Source organism: Pongo abelii, chromosome 6 (genome assembly GCF_028885655.2).
Source record: "Pongo abelii isolate AG06213 chromosome 6, NHGRI_mPonAbe1-v2.0_pri, whole genome shotgun sequence".
NCBI classification, from domain to species: domain Eukaryota; kingdom Metazoa; phylum Chordata; class Mammalia; order Primates; family Hominidae; genus Pongo; species Pongo abelii.
The window spans coordinates 71,324,459-71,332,466 of record NC_071991.2 but is presented as its reverse complement, the minus strand read 5'-3'; the positions used below and the strand labels follow the sequence as shown (position 1 = coordinate 71,332,466).

General features: G+C 39.7%; 1 pseudogene; it reads left to right on the top strand.

Moving 5' to 3' along the window:
• Positions 1-5,124: 5,124 nt before the first annotated feature.
• LOC100440093 (large ribosomal subunit protein uL24-like) lies at positions 5,125-7,743 on the top strand (annotated as a pseudogene).
• The last annotated feature ends 265 nt before the right edge of the window (positions 7,744-8,008 follow it).

Below are 8,008 nucleotides of genomic sequence, written 5' to 3'. Positions count from 1 at the left end.
CCAGGAGTAGAAAGAAAACAATGTTCCCAGGCCTTTTCCAGTGTTTCTTCTAAGCCCAGAGTATATTTACATCTCCCTGTAGCTAGAAATAAGTCAATGACTCTAATATTCAATAAACCTCCCTGAACTCCCATAGTCACTTACTTTAACTAAAAAGATTTCATTGATTTGTTTTTGCATGGTTACCTTTTATTCAGAGATATGGCTTTGCTATTTTTCTCTAAAATGACCTTGACATGATTTGCCTCCTGGTTGATTGAACATCAGCAAAAGTTAAATAATGGCACAGCAGCTTATTCTCTGACCCAGAATATTCTCTTCTAAAAATTTAGCCAAAAAACTATCAGATAAAAATACAAACATAAATATATATTTTATAATGGTGCAAAATAAATGAAAACAACCCAGAAAAAACTAAATACCAAATATTAGAAAACTGGTTAAATAAATTGCAGGACATCTGCTGGGTGCAGTTGCTCAAGCCTGTAATCCCAGCACTTTGGGAGGCCAAGGTGGGTGGATCACAAGGTCGGGAGATTGAGACCATCTTAGCCAACGTGGTGAAACCCCGTCTCTACTAAAATACAAAAAAAAATCTACCTGGTCATGGTGGCGCACACCTGTAGTCTCAGCTACTCGGGAGGCTGAGGTGAGGCAGGGGAATTGCTTGAACCCGGGAGGCAGAGGTTGCAGTGAGCCGAGATCACGCCACCGCACTCCAGCCTGGCGACAGAGTGAGACTCTGTCTCTAAAAAAAAAAAAAAAAAAAAAAAAAAATTGTAGTATATCTATACAATTAGCTTTGATATAATCTTTAAAAGTTATACTGGCCAGGCATGGTGGCTCATGGCTGAATGCCTATAATCCCAATACTTTGGGAGGCCAAGGCAGGAGGATTGCTCTAGCCCCAGCCTAGGCAACATAGCCAGACCCCATCTCTACAGAAAAATAACAAATTAGCTGGGCATGGTGGTGCAAACCTGTAGTCCCAGCTACTTGGGAGGCTGAGGTGGGAGTATCACTTGAGCCTGAAGGTGGAGGCTGCAGTGAGCCATGATTGTGCCACTTCACTCCAGCCTGGGCGACAGAGTGAGACCCTTGTCTAAAAAATAAATAAATTAATTAATTAATAAATAAAATTTATACTGTACAACATTTAAGAACATATAAAACTGTTCAGGTCAATAACAGGTTGTCAGTTGGTTATTCCAGAATTACTTCTAGGTTAGATAGCAAAAGCTGGGACTAGATAGAATTTCTTCCTCCAAAGGCAAAGTGAAAGCAGAAACAAAAGCGAAAACTAGAAATGTTCTTGAGGGAAACTGCAGACGACATACATGGATTTGAAAATACTTTTCTGTTTTTCACCTTTTCAGGGCCAAAATAAGTTTGACACACTGCCTTGTGTATTAATAACTTTCAAATAATAATATACCTTTATAAGAAGAGCCTCCCCATGGCCACTTCCCAGGTTCAGAGCTTCACCATATTCAGCCTCCCTGCTTGTCACACTAAGGATTCGACCAAGGACCTTACCAAGCTCAGGGAGGCGCATCAGACTCTTTCAGCAGTGTATACAGTTTATATTCCTCTTCCGTAACCTATCACTGTTGGTCAACTTTCTTAAGTCATCTAGCTATCCATTCCAAGCAAAGTGATGAACCTCACACAAATCCTCCTTTTATTTCCTCCAGCCCATGGACAAAGTTGGGATATATCTTATGCCAGAGACAAAATGATTGAGTTGTCTCGAAGCTGCATGAAGAGGCTATATTACAGCCTATGCATAAGGGCCTTAATATACCTGTGAAAGGTAAATAAATGCAAGTCAGATCTGAAACACCCAGTCAACACAGCCTGGGATAATTTTGCAATTGGTTTTCATGTCTTTTATCTTCTGCATCTAGATGACAAAGATAGGGGACTCTAACAGACCCTATATTAGTCAGTGTTCTCTAAAAGGACAGAACTAATGGATTAGATGTATATATAAAGGGGAGTTCACTAAGGAATATTGACTCACACAATCACAAGGTGAAATCCTGCTATAGATGGTCTGCAAGCTGAGGAGCAGGGAAGCCGGTCCGAGTCCCAGAACCTCAAAAGTAGGGAAGCTGACAGTGCAGCCTTCAGTCTGTGGCAGAAGGCCAGAGACCCCCTGGAAAACCACTGGTGTAAGTCCAAAGTCCAAAAGCTGAAGAACTGGAGTCGGTGTTCGAGGGCAGGAAGCATCCAGCACGGGAGATAGGTGAAGGCCAGAAGACTCAGCAAGTCAAGTCCTTCCATGTTCTTCTGCCTGCTTTTATCCTAGCTGCACTGGCAGTGGATTAGGTGGTGTCCACCCAGACTGAGGGTGGGTCTGCCTCTTCCCATCCACTGACTCAAATGTTAATCTCCTTTGGCAACACCCTCACAGACACACCCAGGTAGAATATTTTGCATCCTTTGATCCAATCAAGTTGACACTCTTTTTTTTTTTGAAATGGAGTATCGCTTTGTCGCCCAGGCTGGAGTGCAGTCGTGTGATCTCAGCTCACTGCAACCTCCGCCTCCCGAGTTCAAGTGATTCTCCTGCCTCAGCCTCCTGAGTAGCTGGGATTACAGGCACATGCCACCATGGCCAGCTAATTTTTGTGTTTTTAGTAGAGATGGGTTTTCACTATGTTGGGCAGACTGGTCTTGAACTCCTGACCTCGTGATCTGCCCGCCTCCCCATTCCAAAGTGCTGGGATTACAGGTGTGAGCCACCACCTGGCTGACACTCATTATTAACCATCACAGACCCATTAGTACCTTTCCTGGGCCACATGCAAACAAAAAGATTTTCTCTAAACTGCCAATTGATTTACACCTTCTCCTCTTCACATCTATACACACAGAAAATTTAGAATTCCATTGTTCCACTGTCCTCTTGTGTGTTTATCAAACTCATACTGGAACACGATTCTTCAATTTGCTTGATATTTATTTATTTATTTTTATTTTATTTTATTTTTTTGAGATGGAGTCTTGCTCTGTCTCCCAGGCTGGAGTGCAGTGGTGCGATCTCAGCTCACTACAAGCTCTGCCTCCCGGGTTCAAGCCATTCTCCTGCCCCAGCCTCCCGAGTAGCTGGGACCACAGGTGCCCGCCACCACGCTCGGCTAATTTTTTTTGTATTTTTAGTAGAGTTGGGGTTTCACCATGTTAGCCCAGATGGTCTCGATCTCCTGACCTCGTGATCTGCCCATCTCGGCCTCCCAAAGTGCTGGGATTACAGGCGTCATATATTTATTTTATTAAATTATATCTTGTAAAAGGTGAAATTTAAACAACTTATTATTTCAATCAGTTATAAGACACCAATGCAGAATACAGATAAAAGAGGGAGATACAGTTGAGCGTGAATTTCAGAAGACTTTCCAGAGCTGTGTTACATGTTCATTTCTGCCACTGAAGATACCTCCGGATATTTGAAGGATCTCTATCAGATGACACTGGGTACTAAAGCTAACCTGCCTAAGCTGAAGGTCGCAAACAAGTTCAAGAAAAAAGTCACTGTAGGCTTACCTGTATTAACTCTTATGTTCATTTTACTTATATTCTCCAGTTGTGTTTTCAAAGGAGCTAATTTCTGTAAATCTCTTTATTTTCATTCTCAATTCAAATTTCTGGTTGAAAAACACTCCTGGAGTGCATGTTTTATATAATTCTGTGCAATTAAAATTTTATTCTCTAGCAAGAGGTTTTTAGTAGATGAACACAAAATGGTAACTGACAAATTATAATCAACAAATTCACCTTTTACCTCCCTTCTTTGTATCTGGTCATCATAAAGATTATTTAAAAATTTACCTTATATTGTCCATCTTTTCACATCCTATGATTGGGACTCCCGTGAAGCTTTATACAACTAAATAACACAGGCATCTATGATTTTCTCCAACTGGACAGATCAGTTTTAAGATCTATGGGCTTGGGGGTAAAGTAGGTTTGCCGCTCCCTGGTTACCAGCTTCTCTGAGTCCAGTGAATACCCCTCCAACACACACAACAGATTATATGAAAAGAGTTTATTTCTTACAGATAAGCAATAAAGAACAACAGAAACCTAGAATTCCTCATATTTCAGTCCCCCAATGCTCAGAAAAGCTGTCAAAAATGGATGGAGTCTCATCTGCACATACCCTGCCTGAACTGCAGCTGAGGAACTCCAGAAAGCAGCCCACCTCAGGTTTTATAACTCAGGGTGATGTGATGTGCTGGGCTGAAGTGTTGAAGACATCCTGATCTCCTAGGGGACTGAAACAGAGCCTAGGCTGTTCCAGCCAGTCCCTTGCTACCCCAAGATGTTTCATTCACAGCGCATTCTATGATTAATTTTGAGAACCATAAGCAAGAAAGTGGGGAGAGCTGGATCAGTCCAAGATCACTTAGAGAACTATCTTGCAATCACCACTTACAACTGAAGTTTATTTAATTTACTTCTTTGTGAAAGTAGAACCACTTTTTTCATCTTGTTAATTTTACTCTTGATGGTATTTATAAATCATATTACAGACTCCCATGATTCTGAATAACATTAACATTAGTAGTCTATCTGGCAAATTCTATTAGTCACTAAAATTGTGGACTTTCCTGACACTATTCCTATAGACACCACCAATACCTGAATTTTCATGATATTCCTTAGAATGTATTGGTTGTATTTTCCTCCTTTTAAAATTTTACATCTAAGTTAACCAACTTTGCCTAGTCAACCTCATTTACTTTCCTGAATTCTAGAACTTAGCAAATGAGTTCATTTGTATTTGCTTCACATGTCCCTGTTTTTGATCATGCTCTGTTTAACCACCAGTGAGTTTCTATTCATAACTCAGTCACTAGCTCATGTATTATCTTCCTCACTAACTGTCAAAGAAGAATTATTCACTCCATTTATAGTCTTGTACAGTTTTTTTATATGATAAGTTGATTGACGTGCTTCCCCTGTTACATTATAAACTCTGAGAGCAAGGACTTCATCTTATTCTCCTCTGTATTTTGAGCATCTATTACACTGGATGACACAGAGGTGAAGATACGTAACTGTTAGAAATGAATAGATGTGCCTTTTGCAGCCATCATCGAAGCGGGAGCAGCCAAAATGAAGTTCAATCCCTTTGTGACTTCCGACCGAAGCAAGAACCACAAAAGGCATTTCAAAGCACCTTCCCACATTCGCAGGAAGATTATGTCTTCCCCACTTTCCAAAGAGCTGAGACAGAAGTACAACGTGAGATCCATGGCATCCAAAAGAATGATGAAGTTTGGGTTGTACGAGGACACTACAAAGGTCAGCAAATTGGCAAAGCAGTCCTGGTTTACAGGAAGAAATATGTCATCTACATTGAATGGGTGCAGCGGGAAAAGGCTAATGGCTCAGCTGTCCATGGAGGCATTCACCCCAGCAAGGTGGTTATCACTAGGCTAAAACTGGACAAAGGCCGCAAAAAGATTCTTTTAAAAAAGAAAATTATTATACTTTAAGTTCTGGGATACATGTGCAGAACATGCAGGTTTGTTACATAGGCATACACATGCCATGGTGGTTTGCTGCACCCGTCAACCAATCATCTACATTAGGTATTTCTCCTAATGCTATCCCTCCTCTAGCCCCCCACCCACTCACCCACCTACAGGCCCCGGTGTGTGATGTTCCCCTCCCTGTGTCCCACAAAAAGATTCTTGAATGGAAAGCCAAATCTCACCAAGTAGGAAAGGAAACGGGCAAATACAAGGAAGAAACAATTAAGAAGATACAGGAACAAAGTAATCTTATATACAAGCTTTGATTAAAACTTGAAATGAAAAAAAAAAGAAAGAAATGAATAGATGCACTACCCTGAAGCCAGTTAAGAACCAGGTAATTACTGATCTGGAAGAACACCTGATTTGGAGACTTTATGTTACCACCCTACTGAGAGGTAGTGTGAAGGATCAGAACTAAGTTTCCCAGGATTTATTCTGAACTTGATGCATATGCATTTCAGCTTATGCTGATCTACTCTGTTAGACTCCTGTCCTAGTCCTACATTGCAGTGTTTCCTTTTCCCCATGGGAATCAAGGATATAGAGTTGTGGAAGAGAATGTACCAATCAAATACAGAGACTCTAAATTCCAGCCAGGATCTGACACAGAGTGTATTCTGAATAAATATTTGACAATTTAATTATATTCCCATAAGGTTATCAAGCTGTCTAATGGTCCTTGATATATGACAAACAGAAGAGCAAAATAACACAGAGAGACATTTGAATGCTATCTGAGCCATACTTTCTTCCAAACTTGTACTAAATAATCAATTTTTAAAATACCAGTTTTGTAAAAGAAGAACAAGAAAATACTTTTCTTCTGTGACTCAATAATATAAATAGCATTTGTGATTTTCAGTTCCAAACTGAGCTCAGATTCTATTGGCCACTAGTGAAACACTACTCGTAGGTAATAAATTCATTGGCTAAACTTGTAAACCAAGTTAAAGCTAAACAATTATTTGATTACCTTCTACTCATGTTTTACTAGTGGCCAATAGAGTCTGAATTCCATTTAGAATTTAAAAATCACAACTATTTATCCTAAAAGTGTTGCAACTCAAAACCAATACATGTGTCCAGTGCACCAGTCACCTGAAACAGAAGACATTTTAAAGCACATTTATAGCAAAAAAAAAAAAAAAAGAAAAAAAAAAAAACAAGCATGAGGAGAAGAAGAATCCAGAAGAGACATTGCCAAGAACAAAACTTCTTTGTTGTCATTTTGTTTTCTTTTGAAATGTTGCTTTCTTTTAAATTTTATTTTATTTTAAGTTCCAGGATACATGTTCAGGACATTCAGGTTTGTTACACAGGTAAACATGTGCTGTGGTGGTTTGCTGCATCTAACAACCCATCACCTAGGTATTAAGTCCTGCATGCATTAGCTGTTTATCCTGATGCTCTCTCTGCCCCTGCCCCCGACCCACAACATGCCCAAGTTTGTGTTGTTCCCCTTTCTGTGTCCATGTGTTCTCATTGTTCAGCTCCCACTTATAATTGAGAGCATGCAGTATTTGGTTTTCTTTTCCTGCGTAAGTTTGTTGAGGATAATGGCTTCCAGCTCCATCCATGTCCTTGCACAGGACATGATCTCATTCCTTTTTATGACTACATAATATTCCATTATTTATATATACCACATTTTCTTTATCCAGTCTATCATTGATGGGCATTTGGGTTGATTCCATATTTTTGCTATTGCGAATAGTGCTGCAATGAACGTACATGCATGTGTCTTTATAGTAGAATGATTTATATTCCTTTAGGTATATACCAAGTAATGGGGTTGCTGGGTCAAATGGTATTTTTGGGTCTAGGTGCAAAGAACAAAACTTTTAATGGGAGAAAAGATAGAAAGATGAAATTAGCATCTGGAGTTGATCTATTATTGTATATTGTATTAACCTACAAATGAATAAGCTTGTTTTTGATAAACTTGTTATATGTGACTTTTACTAATCCTTCCCCTGAAGCAACAAAACATGCTCTTTCTCTACCAGGTCCAATAAGCAGCTTTCTGAGTTCAGCAGCTGACCTCATTTTAGCATTCACTTAAAATTTATATTCTTCTTTCTTTATTTTGTTCTCCTTAAATTTTACAGACTTCACTGATATGAGCCAGCAGAGATTTCATTCACAGATTTCTTTGTGTGCCAGTGCAGAACGTGGAAGGAACTTGACACGCTAACCAGGAGGTGCGTTGTCCCCCTGGACTGAGTAAAGAAGATATGACACGAACTCAGCAAGCCCATGATTGTGAGACACTTCTACTGCTTCAGGAGGGAGCTCAGAATTCAATTAGAGATGCCAGAAATAGCATTCTGCTACAACTAAAGTACTGAGTGGGAAACTACATGTCTTGGCACACGAGTGATGGTTTTGCTATTCCTTTGTGTCATGGATAGAACAGAAAAAAAGAGAATATGAAGCAACGAAAAGATAAATGTGCAAAA